Source organism: Cebus imitator, unplaced genomic scaffold (genome assembly GCF_001604975.1).
Source record: "Cebus imitator isolate Cc_AM_T3 unplaced genomic scaffold, Cebus_imitator-1.0 Scaffold168, whole genome shotgun sequence".
In the NCBI taxonomy this organism is placed as follows: domain Eukaryota; kingdom Metazoa; phylum Chordata; class Mammalia; order Primates; family Cebidae; genus Cebus; species Cebus imitator.
In genome coordinates, this window is record NW_016107483.1 from 2,547,480 (window position 1) to 2,567,954 (window position 20,475).

Here is a 20,475-nt window from a genome sequence, read left to right on the forward strand (position 1 = left end):
AAACCAATGCATCCTGAGTTTATGTAACTCAAATGTAGTGGGATCCTTCCCACACCCTCTGGTTTCACCCATGTACATTCTGAAGACAGACTAAGAACTTTTCATTGTCCCTAAATTAATTGTACTCACAATTCATTAATAGCATTTTCATATTTTCGCTGAATTTGTCAGCTTCCTATTCAATATCCACCCCCACTTCCTTCTTTCTAAGCTTCTGAAAGACACAGTTTTAACTGGGGAACAATCCCATGTCCTCTTGGCATACAACACTACCTATGCAGGTTGCTTGCTGGAACTGCCTGGAACTGTCTGTCTGTGGGGTTTTCCCTACCCCTGGCAGCATGTCGGTTTCCACAGTGCAGGGCAAGCTGAAGCTTCCACAGGAAAACACTTCCCAGATTCAGCTGTTAATCAGCGGTGAATAAAGACTCCAGTTTCTTTGCCGTTTTGTTAGGATAACTTTGATAGATGTTTTCCTGACTCCCTTAGATCCCTAGTGGGATTGAGTTTTAGTTGGCCGCAGTGACAAATTGTTTGATAACTCCCCTTCATTGACATCTTCCTCTTCTTGGTTTCTTTCTCAGTCCCCTACCACTATTTCTAGAAATCAGCTCAGAAATAAACTACATGTATTTAAATCCTTTTCTGAGAATTTATTGCCTGTTTGCACAGCCTTCTTTTTAATCAGGAATGGTCCGGTAATCTTAGTTCTGGCCAATGAAGCAAAAGCAAAAGCATGATGGGTAAAAAGGGAGGAAAGTAGTGGGAAAGTGTCTGTTCCACTTACTTCCCTCCATTCTCTGCCCTGATTAAGCACTTCTTGCTTTAAATATAGAGACACTAGGAGCAGCAGCAATGAAATCAAGCACGATCATGAAACATACTCAAAATGGTGAAAGGAACACAGGGACTAATCTGGGACTTTGCGTAACTGACTGAAGTCAGTAGAACTTTTTGTTTTGTGAGAACAAGTAATATAAAACACTTATTTAAAACCAAATATATATAATTTTGCTATTGTATGCCCTATTAAGGTACACATATAATTATGGGAAGCTTTATAGTAAAAGAAAGAACGTTTGTATTGTGCAATAAAGAGAAACACTTCATAGAAATTTTTATTTACTAATTAATTTGAACTTGATGTATAATTGTCCTTGACAGTTTCACAAACTTTTCTTCCTTCATATTACATTTAAAAATATATTCTATTATGGTGGAGAATTCAATTTCTACATTCAAATTGTGTATTTGACACAAAAACAAGACTCCAGTGTTTAATCCCAAACAAATTTTTGATTTAAAAAAAAAAATTAATTTTTGATTTTTTAAAAGCATACTCCTAATAATGTCTCTTGATTATAAATTTCCATGTAAACGCACAGTTCCAGAAAAGTCAACCAAATGATTTCTCCACCAAAATTTGCAAATTCAAAAACAAAATGGTCATAGCCAAGTTGTTGTCCTTGGTTTAAAGCTAAAAGCCTTACTTTGCCATGTTTAGTAATACTGACATAAATAAATAAATGAATGAGCTAATAAAGGAAGGAAGCTGTGCCTGAAAATATGAAACATTGACATTAAAAAATTGGTCAGACGAATATGTCTAGCAATGTCTCAGAGATACAAAGGTTCTAGATGTAAGAAACATAGAAAGTCAGTGAAAATTATCCTAGCTGCTAATTTTGGCAGAGGAGTGGAAAGAAAGAAAGAATGAGTCAGGAAAAGAGATGTGACTGTGGGGTCAGTCGGAGTAATGCCACGTGAGAAAAATTTAGCTTTCCATTGCTCACTTTAAAGATGGAAGTAGAGGGTAGAAGCAAATGAATTTAGAGAGCCTCTAGAGCTGCAAAAAGCAACAGTAAAAATAGAATCCTACCCTGGAGGCTCCAGAAGTAATTCAGTCCTGCTGACACTTTTATTTTAATCCAAATGAAACCCATTTCTGATTTCCACCCTCTGTAACTATAATATCTATGAAGTTGCTTATTTTGGGTGAATTTGTTATAGAAGCAACAGAAATTGAATGCCACATTTTTCTCTGATATAGTATTTAGTATCTTGACAAGGATCCCAAGAGATGGTTGTAACATGGTACTAGAGAAGCATGAATAAAATAACAAACTACATTAAGTAAAATGTTTATGCCAGAATTGCTGTGTTTAGAGCACCTGAAAAAATGAGGGCCTCAGTCTTGAAAAAGGAAAATGAGCAGCACGCCCTAGTACCTAAGAGAATCCACTTCATGTGCCTCTCAGATATAGTTACTTCAGGTAGTTTGTTTCCCCCATCTGGAAAAAATCTCCAGGATTATTTTTGGGAATATTAGCTGCTGATATCTCACTGCTAATTTCTGTTCCAGGAATTAACCTTAGCAGAAGAGTACTGCATTTACCAAAATTGCCATCCTACCCAGGGTCAGCCCAAAATCATGACAAGCTGGTGAGATCCTTAATCTCAATCTGGGTCATAATGAAGGATCATTCAGCTCCAGATCTCCCTGCAGGGACCAGTTGAGATGTCTGCTGAAATCACATCATATTTAAATTTTCTCCTCTGTCCAACGTTGCTACTCTTTCTCTCCTCCATGTGTAGTCCATCTAGAACACTCCCCAATAAATTTCTTGCATGCAACTCTTCATCTTGGAGTTTGTTTCCCAGAGAACTCATCTAAACCAATAACTTTCTAAGGAAGGAAAATGATTTTTCTCCCCTTATTGAAACGAGCAACTTAATTGATGAGCAAAAGAATAGATTATCAACTACAATACATACTCAGATTACCAGAGAGTGAAAAGTAGAGCTGGTCTCAGCATTAGCTTTCAGAGTCTTTTATAGTGACATAGAGAAAGCTGATTTGCCGTGAGGAATTGGGGAAGAATTTTTGGTCCACCTCTACTGTATGACATGATGCAGTTGTGATGACTTATCCTAGCAGTGAAATAAATAATGGATCTGATTTAATATGCAGCTGGCAGAAACATGGGATCGTACAGATAATAATGCAATCAACTTGGCATTCTAGAAATACTGATAGAGCCTGGGCCCTTGGAGAGGAGGCAATAACTTCATTAATTTATTTACTTATTGATTAATAATTATTTACTTATAAATAATTTATTTACTTATTGATTAATAATTCAATAAGTCTCTGTCAAGAACTTTCTAGATGTTTGGGACTGTGCTAGACAAGCTGCCAGCATCAGTGGGAAGAAAAGATGTCCCTGGTCTTCTCAGCTGGGGTATAGACTTGTAAAGAGGTACTTTTAATATTGGGTGGCAAGTGCAGTAACATAGAAATAGAACATCTCTAGGCAAGGGGAGAGGTGGAATAATACAAGCGAAGGAAACAGCAAATACAAAAGCCCAAACTTCAAAAAGAGGATAACATAGTATGCTCAGTGACCTAAAAGTATTTCAGCATGTCTTGGAGGATGGAATTGGAAGGGGAAGGAAGATGAAAGAAGGGGTAAGCAGGAGCCACATTGTGAAAAATCTTGTAGGTAGGTAGTGTTAAGAGTTTAGACTTTATTCTGAAGGCTACAGGGAGAATTGACAGATTTTAAATAGGAAGTGATATGATCAGATTTGCCTTTTAGAAATATCAATGTGAAACTCTTACAGAGCTTGGCCCAGAAGGCACAATCTGTGGCAGTTCCTGTTGCTGGCAAACTTGATAGCATCAAGGCTGCCTAAACCTTGATCTCACAAGGCCCTATGGAGATTTAATAACACTGTTCTGACTTTCTTTATAGGGTGCAGATATGTAAAGAACATTAAAAAAAAAAAGAAAAAAAACCTCTCTAAGGAATAAAATACATAGAACACCATGAAACTTATGGGGAGGTAGTCACTATAGCTTCTAAAATATACTGATGTTATAATTTGTGACATAATCACGTTTGGCCACTTAGATCATGCAGCTATTCGTTGACTAGATTTTCAACAAGCAGTTCTGCTCAGGAAATAGGCTATAAATTACTGAGCAATGAATCTTATCCTCATTTCCATCAGAATTTTCAAATATTTTTGTTCAACAATCTCAAAGATAGATAACCTTGGTTAATATTGTTAGTACAATACAGTAAGGTTTCTAAAAATGTTCTAGGAAATGACATCTTCTTTAGGTACCAAAGGTGAAAACTATATATATTTTCCCAGAGCTTCCTTTCCACAGCTTTAGTAAAAATCTTAGAATCCTACATATACTGGAGAAAATGTGTTGTTAATCCTGAGAAAGTGTTCATTTAACCCTAGGCAGTAGGAAATCTTATAACTTCTGGTATCAGAAATAATCAGAAATGTCTTACCTACTGCTGAATGTCACAGGACGCAATTCAGGCTTATCTTATGGAGATTATGTAATAATAGTCTTATCCCAAACATTTAGTTTTCAGATCTCTGATCTCCTTGAATCTCACTCTCCTGATTGGCTGCTTTTAATAAGAAATCTTTTCAGCCTCTGTCTGTCCTGATAATGCCAAGCAAGAAGATGAAGCCTGTGGACAAGCAAAAGATATGAGGAAATGTTTGCTCTATAAATCTAAAATATAAATCTAATAATGGAGGCTTCCCAAAAGCAGAACCCTATCAAATATTGTTTGATCAAAATATTATTATTGAGCTAGAAAAATTCAACTTGATTTTTAAAACCCTGAGAAAATAAGGTGTTTTTTTTAAATCTTTTTTGGTAGAATAAAACAATGTCTATTTATTTATCTATATAGTAAATAATAGTTACACAATACATATATATTCGTTAGGCACTCATAAAAAGTGGGCTGACGGTATCATTAACGCAAAATTATATAACAAAGTAATCTGCATTGGGAAAATAGAAGTATTTCCTAGGTTCCTCAGACTTTGAGCCATTTAATTTAATGTTGAATAGCCATGTACATGATTTTCTATTTTTGAAACAAAAATATTATCAAAAAAGAATATAAATAATCATTGTATACCATGAGCTTATTTTTCTGTTTGAATAATTACTAAATAATTGAACTTACTAAAAATATCAAACATTTTTATAATATCACCCTGATATTGCATTGATTTCATATCATTATTTTCTATTCTATTAGCAATGCATTCAGGTTTTTATTGTAGGCCCTTTCTTCATTTATTGTACACACTCCTGTGCAGGAATACCACTCATTTTGGCTTTGCCTTCGACTCAGTGTTATCTACAGTGTTTATTCTATATATCATACATTATAAATCTATACCTCTGACCGAATTGGTTATCTTGCACTTTAAACTGACTTATTTGACTCTTGCCCATATATGTACATTTTGATATTACCGAGGCATCTCAAAATGAATATCCAAAACTTAATATTTCTTCCTAAATCTGCCTGTACATCTGTAACCTTCCTTTACTCAAGGAAACAACCTCTGATATATCTGATATATGTTGATACAGGTAATTTTTTAATGCCTATTTTTTATTACTAAATAATATGTCTAACAAACATTATTCATCCTGCATTCAATCCTTAAAATCATAACTAGGTTTTTAGGTACTTTCATTATTGCTTTCTATGTTATTTGGATTTTTACTAGACTGTGTTATTATATATGTTATTTTAAAAGCACATTAGAGTAGCCGGACATGGTGGCACATGCCTATAGTCTCAGATACTTGGGAGTCTGAGGCAGGAGAATCGCTTGCCCCTTGGAGACAGAGGTTGTGGTGAGCTGAGATCATGCCATTGTACTTTAGCCCAGGCAACAAGAGCAAAGCTCCATCTCAAAAAAAAAAAAAAAAAAAATTAGCAAAATGTACCATGCACAGCTCTGATATCTCTAACTTAACTGTTATTAATGTACTTCATCATTTGCTGTGCAGTCTGGAATTAAGATGAAATAATCACATGGGTACCCAAATATTGTCCCTTATATGTTTTCCCAGTGAAACTAATTCAAGACATATGTAAAGTACTAGCAAATTAACCAATATTTAGCAAACTATTGGCCTATTCTGGAAAAATGGAAAATGGTATGCAGAACAAAGCTAACAGTACAAACAACTAACTAAAAAATTAATGAATCACATTTACTGCAAATATACTATGTAGCAAGCACTGATTTAAGCCCATTATATATATATATAAATCTATATAAATCAATATTTATATATATAAATATATAAATATTAAATATATAGCATTTGCAATCTTCCCTTTTGACAAAGGGCTAATATGCAGAAGCTACAAAAAACTAAAGCATATATACAAGAAAAAAAGCCCATTCAAAAGTGGACAAAGGATATGATTATACACTTTTCAAAAGAGGACATATGTGCAGCCAATAAACATATGAAAAAATGCTCTATATAAATATATATTTATATATATAAAATATATAAAAAATGTATTATATATACATGTATATATATGTGTGTGTATATAGATAAAACTCTCAAATAACTTAGTTGCTAAATGTACTGATTATTCCTATTTTACAGATATGAAAAAGGAAATAAATATGGGAAAGATAAACTAATGACAGTAGTTAAAAATGAAGTAAGGGAGAAACCAAAATTGGAGCTTAGTTTATGGGGCCAAGATTATGAAACAATAAACTGCATTCTTCCCTAAGTGTAATTTTTTTTTCTTGCAGATGGTATCCGCTTCTCATGTCTCATACCACTGTTAATCATACCTCGAGTTCTTATCTTAGAAATAGTGCTTAGCAATGAGAAAGAGAAATATCCAATAGGGAATAAATGTCTCTTCTTGAGATAGGGGATATATGGATTAGATTACTTGGCAATTTTTATAGATTTGATCATTAAAGAATTATTTTCAGCTCATGTCAAAATGCCTCATGCTTCTAAACTAGAAATGATGGGTATAATCTCAGATTCCATGCCCCCTCTTTCCTCTCTCTTATAAATAACTTAACCTTTTTTTATCGTACCTCCTAAATTGTCCTATAATCTATTCTGTTCTCCCTGTCCTCACACTACCCCATTTTTCTCCCATATTGCCCTTCTTCCTAGTTGGTTCTGTATTTTTGTACTTCTTTCTAAATAATTTTCTAAATGTTCACAGTGTATACTTTCAAAATGCAAACCAGATCATGCCTACTTTTTTTAATAAACACACTTGATGACATTTTCACTTCTGAATGAATAATATATATTTGTATAATCTTGTCTCTGCTTAGCTGTCCAGATTCATCTTTTCCCACTTTCTAGTTCACACTTCATAACCCAACTATGTCAAACTCCACAGGTTGTTCAGTGTACCTTGTACTCTCTTGCCTATGGGCTTTTGCTTATATATTTATATTGAAATAATTTTAGACTTACAGAATAGTTGTCAAAGTAGTATAGATTCCCTGTTTGTAGTTCACTCAGCTTTCCATAATGCTAACAACTTACATAATCATTACACAATCACTAAAGCTGTGAAATTAACAGTGGTGCAACAGTATTCTTTATTTTTTACATTACTATGAATTCATAGATGTGTATTTCATTCTGTGGGTTATAATCAGTATTGTTTTATTATGGGTTGCTCAAATTCTTGAGCAGTTATTGAGCTTTGACCATTGGCAACTTACAAATTGACTCCTTTGTCCTTTCTACATAACCCATTCTAATTCTTCTTTTCTTTCTGACACTCATAAAATGTTGTAGGCTTATGTATACTTCTTCTGCCCCAGAATCAATCACTTCTCCAGTTTGACCTTGTTTATTTCATTGAGGATGGCAGTTGGAGACTAAGATCTGAGTGCTAGGTATGCTCTTTGTTACAATAATATTGCTTCGAGTCTCTCTCATTAGACAGACATACAAAATACATGTGGTAAACCTACTATCCATATAAAGTGGTTTCAAAAATGCTAACCCATACCCTGCGAGTGAAAAGCTTATTAACTGCATTATAATGTCTATGTACATTTTTTTGTCTTTAGCCATAAAATATCCAGTCAAATTACTATTTTCTAAAAATAGGCTAGTTATTTTCTTTCCTATTTCCTTCACTGTTATTCAGGTAACACAATTAGGCTCATCTGTTAAAGTTTGTATTCAATTTAAGACATTCCTACGTCTTGTTTTCATTTTTATTTACATACAGTAAAATGTACTCTTTGTGGTGCAATGTTCTATTGATTTTGATAAATACATAGAGTTGTGTATCTACCAACATTGTTGTGAGTAAAAACATCTTCATCACTCCCAAAATTGTCCTGAATCACTCCTTTTCAGTCAACTTCTCCCACAGCATCCCTAATATTTACAAAGCACCGGTCTATCTTTCATCTTTATAATTGTATATTTTCCAGAATATCCTGCTAACAGAATCATACAATATATAATGCTCTGGTTATGGCCAAAGCCTTCAAAATACACTTAAGATAAATCAATATTGTTACATGAGATAATAGCATTTTGCATTGCAGAGTAATATTAATTTGGTGAGAGTACCACAGTTTAACCACTCACCTATTGATGGAATCTGGGTTGTTTACAGTTTGGATGATTCTGAATAAATTGGTTATAACTATTAATGCACAGACTTTTATGTTAACCTATATCATCATTTTTCTTAAATAAATAGGTAGAAATGGTATCTATTTAACTTCCTAGGAAATAGCCTGCTTTTCATAATGGCCATATATTTTGCATTTGCATCAGTAAGGTATGAGAAAAATAGTTGCTCCCTGTCTAGAACTTGGTAGTATCAAAATGTTTTCATTTTAACCATTGATTACGTGAATAGTCATAATTCAATGTGATTTGATTTGCATTTTCTAATGATTAATGCTACTAAGCTTCTTTTCCTGTTTATTTGTTATCCGTGTATTTTCTTTGATGTAGTGCCTATTTAAACCTTTTGCCAATTTTTCAGTTGGATGTTATGTTTCTGTTGTTGTTGTTGAATTTTCAAAATTCTTTGCATATCCTGGAAACATAAACTTTCTCAGAAATGTGATTTGCAAATATTTTCTGCCAGCATTCAGCTTACCTTTTTATTCTCTTAAAAGTATCTTTCCCAAGACAAAATATCTGAAATTTAATGAAATTTAATTTTTTATTGTATGGTTCATATTTGTTATCACATATTAACAAAAATGAAATAATATTGTATCTAATTATCATAATTTATCTTATGTTTCATTACAAAATATTTATAATTTTTCATCTTATATTTAAGTCTGTGTTTCATTTTGAGCTTTTTAATATAAGTTTTGATATACTGGTTAGGGTTTATTGTTTTGATTTGCATATGTGAAGATGTTTAAGCACCATTTGCTAAAAGTTTATAAATGTTTCAGTCTCATTCACTGAAAAGGCTTTTTTTTTGTTTACTGTACTTAGGGGTCTGGTGTACCTGTGCACATCCTGCATCCTGCAGGACTTTCACATAGATACATAAATGCCAAAGTGGTTTGCTGTCTCCATCCCCCTTCCTGCCCCCCCAGCCCCCGTCGCCTACATCAGGCCTTTCTCCCAGTGTTATCCTCCCAACCCCCCCACCCTGCTTTTCCTCCCCTTCATCCCCTCCACCCCCACATGTAGCCCAATGAGTGTTGTTCTCTTCCCTGTGCCCAGGTGTTCTCATTGTCCATCACCCGCCTATGAGAGGAAACATGCAGTGTTTGGTTTTCTGTTCTTGTGTCAGTTTACTGAGAATGATAGTTTCTAGATTCATCCATGTCTCTACAAAGGAAACAAACTCGTAAGTTTTTATGGCTGCGTAGTATTCCATGGTGTATATGTGCCACATTTTTTTTGTCCAGTCTATCATTGATGGGCATTTGGGTTGGTTCCAGATCTTTGCCATTGTAAACAGCACGTTACACATTGTAAACGTGTAACGAACATACGCGTTCATGTGTCTTTATAACAGAGTGATTTATAATCCTTTGAGTATATACCCAGTAATGGGATTGCTGAGTCAAATGCTATTTCTATTTCTAGATCCTGGAGGAATCTCTACGCTGTCTTCCATAATGTTGAACTAATTTACACTCCCAGCAACAGTATAAAAGTGTTCCTTTTTCTCCGCATCCTCTCCAGCATCTTTTGTTTCCAGATTTTTAAATGATTGCCATTCTAACTGGCATGAGATGGTATCTCAATGTGGTTTTGATTTGCATTTCTCTAATGACCAATGATGATGAGCATTTTTTCATGTTTGTTGGCTGCACATATGTCTTCTTTTGAAAAGTGTATATTCATATCCTTTGCCCACTTTTCAATGGGCTTGTTTGTTTTTTTCGTGTATATATGCTTTAGTTTTTTGTAGATTCTGCATATTAGCCCTTTGTTAAAAGGGAAGATTGCAAAAATTTTTTCCCATTCTGTTGGTTGCCTGTTCACTCTAATGATTGTTTCTTTTGTTGTGCACAAGCTCTGAAGTTTATTTAGATCCCATTTGTCTATTTTGGCTTTTGTGCAGTTGCTTTTTGTGCTTTAGTCATGATTCTTTCTAAATTCCTTTGCCCTTCATTTCTGTCAAAAACTGAACTATATTTGCAAAGCCCTATTTCTGGACTCTCTATTCTCTTATTCTCTATTTTTCTTCTTTCTTTAATTCCACTTGCCTCAATTAGTGCAGATACATGGTAAGTTTTGAAATTGTAGTATGAATCTTCAAACTTTGTTTGCTTGTTTTCTTCAAATTGTTTTCACTATTCTAGTTCTTTTGCTTCTCTCTAAAAATTTTGGAAGAGCTTGTCAATATCTGCAAGTAGTTTACTACTGGCATCTTTGTTAGAATTGTGTTGAATCTATAGATAAGTTTGGGGGAAATTGCCATTTTAAATTATTGGGTGTTCTGACACACATACATAATATATCTCTACATTTACTTAGGTCTTTATTTCTTTTATCAGTGTTTCATATTTTTTAAACATTTATAATTGTTAATTTGTAGTTAATGACATATAATTGATATTTGTGTGTTGACCTTGGATCCTGAAACTTTTCTAAAAATTAGTTATTCATTCTAGGTGCTGTTTTTTGCAAAATCTCTGAGACTTTCTGCCTGGACACTTCTGTCATCTATGAATAGAGGGAGTTGTATTTCCTTCTTTCTAATCTACATATCGTTTACTTCTTTTTCTTGCCTTATTACGCTAACTGAGACTTCTAGTACAAGGTTGAATAGGAATTATGAGAGCAGACTTCTTCTCAATTAAGAGGAAAGATTTCACTGTCAAATGCCCTATTACCTGTTGTTCTTTATAAATGCCTTTCTACAGTTCAAAATGTTTCCTTCTATCTCATGGTGGTTAAACATTGTGTTCGTGAATAGTTGATAAATTTTGTTACATATTTTTATTTATCGATATGATAATATGATTTTAAAAATATTTCTGCTTTCATGACAAATTAACACACTGATAAAACGGTACTCTCTAATGTTCTCATTAGGCCTCAGCCTTTGACAGACACAATGTCCCTGGGCATAGAGCATGCGACCTTCCCTTGCCCCTGACTCTTCCTCAGCTGTAATTCTGAGTTCAGCATGTATGTCTGCTTATCCTCCAGGAGTTGAACTTTGGAACATGCTCTTGGATTTTCTGAAAGGTTTTCTCATCTTCATTTGTTACAATGCCACCAAACTCTGTAGCCTCCCCAAATTACATATTCTCCCTTACTCTTCTAATTAGGCACTTCTATCTGTCAGATAACTTCCTCCAAAAGACAACTTTTTACTCCAAATGAAGGGAGGGATCCCTTCTATGTGGTTCCTCATGTACTTCTCTCATTATTATGCTTATTGCTCCATTGTACTTTCCAGTTCCCTGGTTCCTATCTCTATCTAGTTTATAAATTTCATGAAGGCAGAAACCTGTTGTCAGTGACTGTCAGCAGAATTCACTCCCAAGGAAAAATTCTAAACATCTTTCCAGTTTCTGCTTCACTTTCTAGATCTGGCAAGAGGATGTGCACAAAGACAGCTACCGGAGTGTAAGTCTGGTGAATCTTAGCAGCCATGGTGAGCCCATCCCCTAAGGTTCAGAAAATCTCTCCTTTGTGAATACATATTTGTGTTTGTGTGTTTTCTTCATACCACAACTGAGGGACCCTGGAAGCAGTCCAATCTGGGCTTTTATACCTGGGAGGCCTCTTGATTAGCTAAAATACTGAAGAACATCATTTTCTAGAAAAGACAACAACAAAACCTGAACTGTCTTGAAGAGTTCCTCCCTATCTCCGGAGGCTGTAGACTTAGCACCTTAACACTTAGTTATCCTAAGTACTACAAGCGATAGAGGAAAAGAGCTGGGCTGGCCAAGGTCCTCCAGAAGTATTCAACAGTCATTTTTTGTGAAGGCTTTCTAGTGTTGATTTCATAAACAGTTTAAATAATAAAAGTCGCAACTTCAACCTAGAAGCAAAGAAGTCACAAATGTTAGGGTAAAGGCAACCTGCTACCAAAGAGAAGATTCATGCTCCAGAAAAGAATTAAAAACTCATGGGTATTAAACAATAGACTATAAAACTTAATGGATACTGGAAAGTATAATTTTCCTGTATACTCTTCCTTCACAGCAACATTTATTATGAAATGTAATTGAAAACTTTCAGAGATGGTGAACAACAGTGGAAAGAGAAGGAAGGGTAATCTAGATACACACTCTTGTTTTGTGAAAGTACTTAACACTACTAGGAAATTTTAAATAGGTTATCAAATTATTGCCATTACTAACAGCAGAGGGGATTTATGTTAGGATTTAGCAGAGAGCCCTTTGCTAAATCCTAACATAAATCCCAAATAAACTTCATGTTTTGTGTTTCCTCCAACTTTTTATAAATATTATAAAATATTCAAGTAAAAGAAGAGATGTTTAGGAGAAATATAAATGAACTTCAAATGAAGGGAAGACACAGATCCTCATGTTTAGGTAATAATTGTAGAGAGAGTTAGCAAACCCTAGGCTGACGGGCAAAAAACATCCTACCTGGCCCAAGACGAACAGACAATAGGCAGCTTCCCAATACACTAAAGTATATTTCCTTAGGGACTATATTTAATTACCGTACTAGTAAAATCAATGAATATTCAAGTTATTTCCCCAGATAATTCAACATTTATTCAACATTTACACAATAAGAATTGAGAAATCCTTCACTGCCTGATGTTCTGAATCACAGTTAATTGCACCTTCTTAATTTTTAAAATATATATTTAATTATAATCATGAAAATGTACTAAACACTTTAACATATCAATGCTAAACTCATAAAGTTGCAGCCTCTTTATAGCATTGTATTGTAGCTACATTCTCATTTGCCTACAAATAACCAATAAATGCAAACTTTAAACTTAACTTCCTTCTCTTTTTGCTACATATATCACATTCCAAAAAGGTTATTCACAGAGGATTGAGGCTGTAAACTAGAAAAGAAAAGAAAAAAGAAAAAAAAGGGAGAGGAGAGAACGCGGATAAGAGAGAAAGAGAGCAGAGAAAAAAAGATTAGTAGTTTACATGTAAGTTTAAGACTTGGCCCTTGGCTTTTTCCTATAGTATCCTCTTATGTAAAATAATATACAAAGTATGCATTTATAATCTTTAGTTATCTGGCAAACTGAAATTATTATAGCATTCTAGAGTCAGAATTGTCAGAATACAAATATTTTAATCCTGTAAAATAGCTCTTAACTGGATTGGTATATACAAACAGCTTGAACAAGGTTGTTATTCTTAGCTCTATCTCTAACTTTTTGTTCAGTCTTTGTCTTTGCATCTATACAGACAGCTGCAGATAGATGGGCAGCACTGCATTGTGGTGGTTCAGAGAAAGGGATTTAGAGTCAGACTGCCTAGTTAGATGCCTCAATGTACTTAATAGATTTGTGGCCTTGAGGAGTTTCCAAGATTTCTTTAAGATTCGGTTTATTTATTCAATGACTAGAGGGTAATACTAGCATGTACTCTAAGGGGTTGCTCACAAAATAAATAAATAATTCATGTAAACAATATAAATAGTGGCTAATACATAGTGAATACTTAAACATTAGTTGCAATAATAATAATAATATATATGAGTAAAAGTCAGGCTTGTGCTATTTGAAACTTCTCAGCAAGCAGGAAACAAATTATCACTTTTACTGTAAGAGAATAAGTTCTATTCTTACTAATTCAGTGAGGACATAAAGATACCCTTTCTTCTGTAACGGGCTCACCTCCTCTAGAAAATTCAAATAGAGCTCTTCTTTAGTGTATAGCTATTTCTGTTTACCACTCCAACATCTTCATGCTTAAGCGTTACCATAGAGCAAAATCAATGGACATCAACGTTCAGTGGTGACCTATAGAGAAACGCTTTGAATCACTTAATTCCTGGTTTATTGATCTTCTACTACTGATAGGAGACTTGAGTTATGAGTCAAGAACATGTATTATGAGGCGACGACAAACTTTGTAAACTGACAGACTTTTATTTGAACATTAGGTCTGCACTTATGGGAGATATTACCTGTATAAATCTGAAAAAAATCATTATCTGTGTAAGTGTCTTTCTTCTGCAAAGCTAGGTTAATAACAACTTACTAACAGGGTTATTGTAAGGATAAATGATTAATAAGAACGGGGCCTGGTTCATAATTGGACCTTAATAAATGGCAGCCATTATCATTTTCATTTTGTTTTACTAAGAAATAAATATGAACCCAGAAAAATTAGCGAAGATTAAGTTTTGCCATCCTAGTTGATTTAGATTGAATATAACTGTCTCTTAAAAGAAGAGCATTTAGAAATTCCATAAAAAATTATTTGTGGAGTTTCCTTTAAAAATATACCTAAATAGGTTACATATTTTTTACAAGTGGTTTATTATGGGAGATAGAAACATAATTAAGGTTTTTGGGCTGTCTTCAATTATCATTGTTAAAATTGCTTCAGTCTCATTAATGACCTCAACTTCAATCCCCAAAAGTCTTATGTTTGACTTAGTGTAAGGTCAACTGAAAATGATTTTTAAAACGATGAAATATTTTAGGCATACAAATGAAGAGTAGTTATAAAATAAATGCTCTTTACAGAGGAACTAAGTTTGACTGATGAAGTGTTACAAAGTAAACGGAGGCCCTGGACGTTCCTGGCAGTTGCCATTGCCTTCCCTATTCTCCTCTCTACCACCAACACATGCCCTCAAAGTTGCTGCCATCCTGAATTTTAGGTAGCAGTCATACTGTTTAACCCCAAATTACAGTGACTTTAATGCATAAGACACGCTCAATTTTATTTCTGCAATTAACTTTAAAAAAGGTACAATGATTATAAACCTGAGAAATTTTTCCACACAACTTTCTGGGTTTTAAGTTATCATTTATAGGGTAAATAACAGCATGAATCCCTACCATTGCTAACAGTACCATGGCACTAAAAAGCCTCAAGGTCAATTCTGAATCATTAAGATAAATTTGTATGCCTATCCATTTAAGAAATGAAATGACATGCTAAATAATCTATTCAAATGCAGAAGAAACATTATATACAAAGCTCCATGCTAAGACTGTAAACACAAAAATAAGTGAGACTTGATCCCTGTGTTATGTTTTGGGATAGACTGTGAAATGAAATAACTATTCCCATCCTTTTTGTTAAATATATTTCATAAAGGTCTTGGTTTATATTCATGTATAGATGTTTTAAATGTTTGCCAGTCTGAGCAAATTAGTAGTGACCTTGCATAGATCTATACTAACTCTTGAAAGCTTAATGTCTTTTCTAACCTTCAAAGAATATTCTCAGGGTGTTTAAAAAATAATTGTTAAAATATGCCTTTTAAAGTGAAAAAACTTTTAAATAGCCTCTAGGAAAAATAGTGTGAAAATGCCCTTTNAAAAAAAAAAAAAAAAAAAAAAAAAAAAAAAAAAAAAAAAAGAAAAAAAAGAAAAAAACATTTTTTCTACATACAAGGCAAAACATTCTGTCATAATTAAACAGGAACAATTAATATGTTTTAGATTATTTTAATTCTTTGGTTTTATTTAGATGACATCATATTCAAAGAATGCAGGTATAATGCAGGTATCAAGACATGTACATAGAATGCAATTAGTTGTCTCTGAGTGGCTTGAAAACTTCTGCAACTAAAAGCTGTGAGAATATAGAAAAAAGAAGAATATTTTGAATAAAGTGAAGTAAAACTGTTCATGGCTGTTCAGAAATGCCTCCCAAAACCAGACAGACACTTTCCATACCATGGAGCATCTGCCCAGTTGTATCAGGGAATACAATAAAAATAGAATAGAAAGAAGATAAGCAAAGTGTCAAGGAAACCCGTTTTGGAGAACAGGATATTTTACCTTCTACATCTGAGTGGTAAATAGAAGACCATTTTTATCTTTTATTAACTCATAACATACTCTTTTGTGGACACAAGTACAGTATTGTATTCCACAATCCATTGTCTTATCACTGCCCAAACGTAAACACAAGTCTGAGATTCATGAGATTCATAAAGTAAGTAACACCTAAATGGTAGTTCAAGATTCAGAGCTTTTGTACTAGTGTGCACCTGACAGACATGGCTCATTTCACAGCAGACATCCAAAGTGCTTGATATAAGAAGCAGAGCTCGTTCTATTCCATTTTACTAACTTATAAATATATCTTATCAATGATTTTCAATAAGGGTAAAAGTGTTCATCACAATCACCTGAGAAAGTTATTTCTTCAAAATCTCAATTCTGAGCTTATACATAAAAGATTCGGGTTTCATGTCTAGGGTAGTGTGTGAGTTCTTTACTTGGGTAAAGAACTATGCTTGGGTGTAATTGATACTTGTTTGTCGTGTCCACCAAGATCCAAAAAACCGCTTATCAGCCTATCCCCTGACTTCAGTTACAGCTCCAAGTCCTGAAATACTGCTGCACCCGATCTTATGACCTTAGTTTATTGGACTGGACCTCAGAGCTGCAATCAGAGTTTTTTCCCCAGAAAAGTGGTTTAATGATTATTAAAAAAGAAAGTAAATAAAGTGCTGGGAACAGTGTAGTATGTGGCTTCTATTTGCTTCTTATGTGGACTAAAGAAGCAGAGCAAGTCATTGTGTAGAGAAGAGTGAAACAGGTACATGAAGGCAACTAAAGATGAAAGACAACAGCAATTTTTAACTGTTCAGTTTCCCTGCTGTTGAAAGACCCAGGTGATCTTCTGTCCTAGGCTTCCATGATGTATCTCTGTTTCATAACACATTTATGCTTTCTGCTTATGATATTTCAAGTTAGTTTCTTCTATATCCAAACTAAAATCCTAATTTAAACATGTAAAGTGCCCCAATCTTTGAAATAATGGATGTGTAACATGATGGGCAACTTATCCTTAGGATTATTCTTTGAAGATTAAAAAGGTAGCCACGCCTTGCAGCATCTACGTAGGGACCACTTGTTGCTTACCCCATCTCATTCATGTTTGAATTATTAGCCTTAAACTAGTAACTCATTTTAAGACTTGGATAAGAATCATTTGTCTCCATGGAATAAAGAGTAATAAAATACACATCAAGTTAAATGTTCCTACTGTGTTAGGTTATTCTTGCATTGCTGTAAAGAAATACCAGAGGCTCAGTAATTCATGAAGAAAAGATGTTTAACTGGCTCCTAGTTTGGCAAGGTGTACAGGAAGCAGGGCACTAATATCTGTTTGGCTTCTGAGGAGGCATCAGGGAGCTTTTACTTATTGAGGAAGGCAAAGCAGGGGAGGGGAGCAGGCAGCAGGCATATCACATGGGCAGAGAGAGAGAGCAAGAGATGGTGTGGGGGGTGGGGTGGGAAGTGCCACACACTTTTAAATGACCAGATCTTATGTGAATTCAGAGCAAGAACTCACTTATCACCACAGGGATAGCACTAAGCCATTTATGAGGGATATAGCCCCACGATCCAAACACCTTCCACCAAGCCCCACCTTAGGGATTACATTTCAACATGAGATTTCAGTGGGGACAATTATCCAAGCTAAACCACTAGCCAATACAGAAACTTTCTTCATGATATTCTCTGAATGGTGGCCAGCTTTTGAACACTTCTGGTGACTGAGATTTCTTAAGTCTATGAAGCGTCAACTGTATTATTATTAGATAGAGGGAATATTTGATTTTTTTATATTAAATAAAATCTTCTGAAAAATTTTACAGAGTTCTTATTATAAAGGTTTTGTTTTCAGAATTGTTGCCAAAAAAAATCAAGGGATCAGTGATGAAGTGCTATGAATTAAAATGAAAGTAGAAACTATATAGAGACCATGACATTGAGGACTGTGCTCGACCTGTTCTTCTCATTTGGCATTGATAACAGACAAGAAATGTAACTTTCTGAGTCTCTGCATTTAAAACAAACTATCTTAATAAAAATCTGTAAGAGTTCCTTCTGACTCTGATATCCCATGGGTAAATAAAAAGGTGTATGACAAATACCTAATATAGACACTGTACTAATCAATGAGGCATGCACTGCTCATGGAACAGCAAGCAGAGAAGAAGAGCACTTCAGTGCAGTGCTTCATCAACTGCTGAGCCTTGACACTCTGTTCTTCCTGTGACCCAGGATGCACAGCTAACAGAGAGTTTCAGCACGCCATCTGTCACTTCACATTGGCATCTGTAGCTTGAGAACTGTGTTATAGCCAAAGATCTATCAAATGATGTATCAGTCCTGCCATTCTTAAAGTCGTATGGTTTTAAAAGTGATGCCTTTGCCTTTATCTACATTTCACTTTTGATAAATCATAACTCAGTGGTTAGCAATGAACTAGAAAAGTAAGTGAATAGTAAATCGCTGATACTGACTATGAGTTTTATCATTCAAGTGAAGTTGACCACTCAGTTGGTCCTGCGGGATTCTGAAGTAGAAAAAGCCCCTTGAGTGTTTCATTAGCACCACTCCATCCTTCTGTGTGTGATTCTCTTCCTATTCTTCCATATTCTTTCTCTTTTATCCAGTCTATTGTACCAGTACCCTTCAGCACTGCACCGTTCTCCCATTCTGGCCTACCCTTCCACATTCAAGACCCTTCCTCCTTTATTCAAACTATTCTGCCCTTTTTCTCACATCATTTTATCCCTGCTAAGTGGCTGGTAAGTTACTGAAATAATTCTTTTAGGCTAGGCAGTCCGTGACTAAAAAAGAACTTAGGCTTGGCACTGTGGCTCAGACTTGTAATCCTAACATTTTGGGAGGCAGAGGCGGGCGGATCACTTGAGGTCAGTAGTTCAAAACCAGCCTGACCAACATGGTAAAACCCCATCTCTACTAAAAATACAAAAAAATTAACTGGGCGTGGTGGTATGCACCTGTAATCCCAACTACTCGGGAGGCTGAGGCAGGAGAATTGCTTGAACCCAGGAGATGGAAGTTGTGGTGAGCCAAGGTTGTGCCACTGCACTCCAGCCCGGGTGACAGAGCAAGTATCCATCTCAAAAAAATAAAAATTTGACATGTTATGACCTCAAGCTAGAAAATGTTTATGTGTTCCCTACTATGTGCCAGAAGCTATGTCTTAATGAATGATTTAGAAATGTGTACCTATGTTATCCTTGAGCTCTTGAAGATCTTGGTCAAAAGAGGCAAAAACTAAGCAAATATTTAAAACAAAGTACATTGAGTGCTCTAATAAATATGTAAACAACATACTTGAAAGCAGAATGAAAGAATTTGAATCAGCAAGGAAAGAAGGTATAGCAATGAAATATTTCTGGAGTCCATAAGAAGAAGACTGTTTTTCTCCTCCTCGAAAGACAGTAAGAATGAGTCAAGAGACAAAGCAGAATGTCTATGAGAAAGAAAAAAAGATATATGGAAAGCACTGAAGTGAGGAAGAGAATACTGGGTAACTTGGGGTATATAAATGGAAGAATAAAAAGAGAAAAAGCCAGGAGTAATTATCTTCATAAATCATCTTACACAGCCACATTAAGACATTTGAACACTATAATAATTTGCATATGAGTAACGAGAGACGATTAGACTGGTTTACATGTTTGCAACATCAATCTGACAATATTGGAGAAAATGAGTAGGAAACAAGGAGGAAGGAAGAAAACTGCAGACAGAGAAAACATTTTAAAATCCACTGAAATAACTTAGGCCAAAACTCACCAATGGAAATAAGCATAGAAAGAAAGAAACAAATTTGCCATATGTTTACTACTATAAGAATTGACAGATGCCACAAGATCATTATCTTGGGGGTGATGGTGGAGAGGTAAGGTCAGAAAGCCAAGTAGTTTTGAGAGAAAGTAATTGGGGATGAAACAGAAGGGTTTTACTTGGACAGCTTGAACAGTTGGTGGATGCTGTGGTTTGACTATCCCCAGATTCCATGTGTTGGAAACACTGGGTCCTTAAGAGTTTGTTTGGAGGTTCTAGCCGGGGAGCACAGCTGCTTATATACCCTTAACCAAAGATGGTCCTTCTCTATCGGGGAAGCTCATCTTCTTTAACTGAGTGCATAGCTTCCAGAGGAATGAACATGGAGCAGTGAGGGAGGAAGAGGACA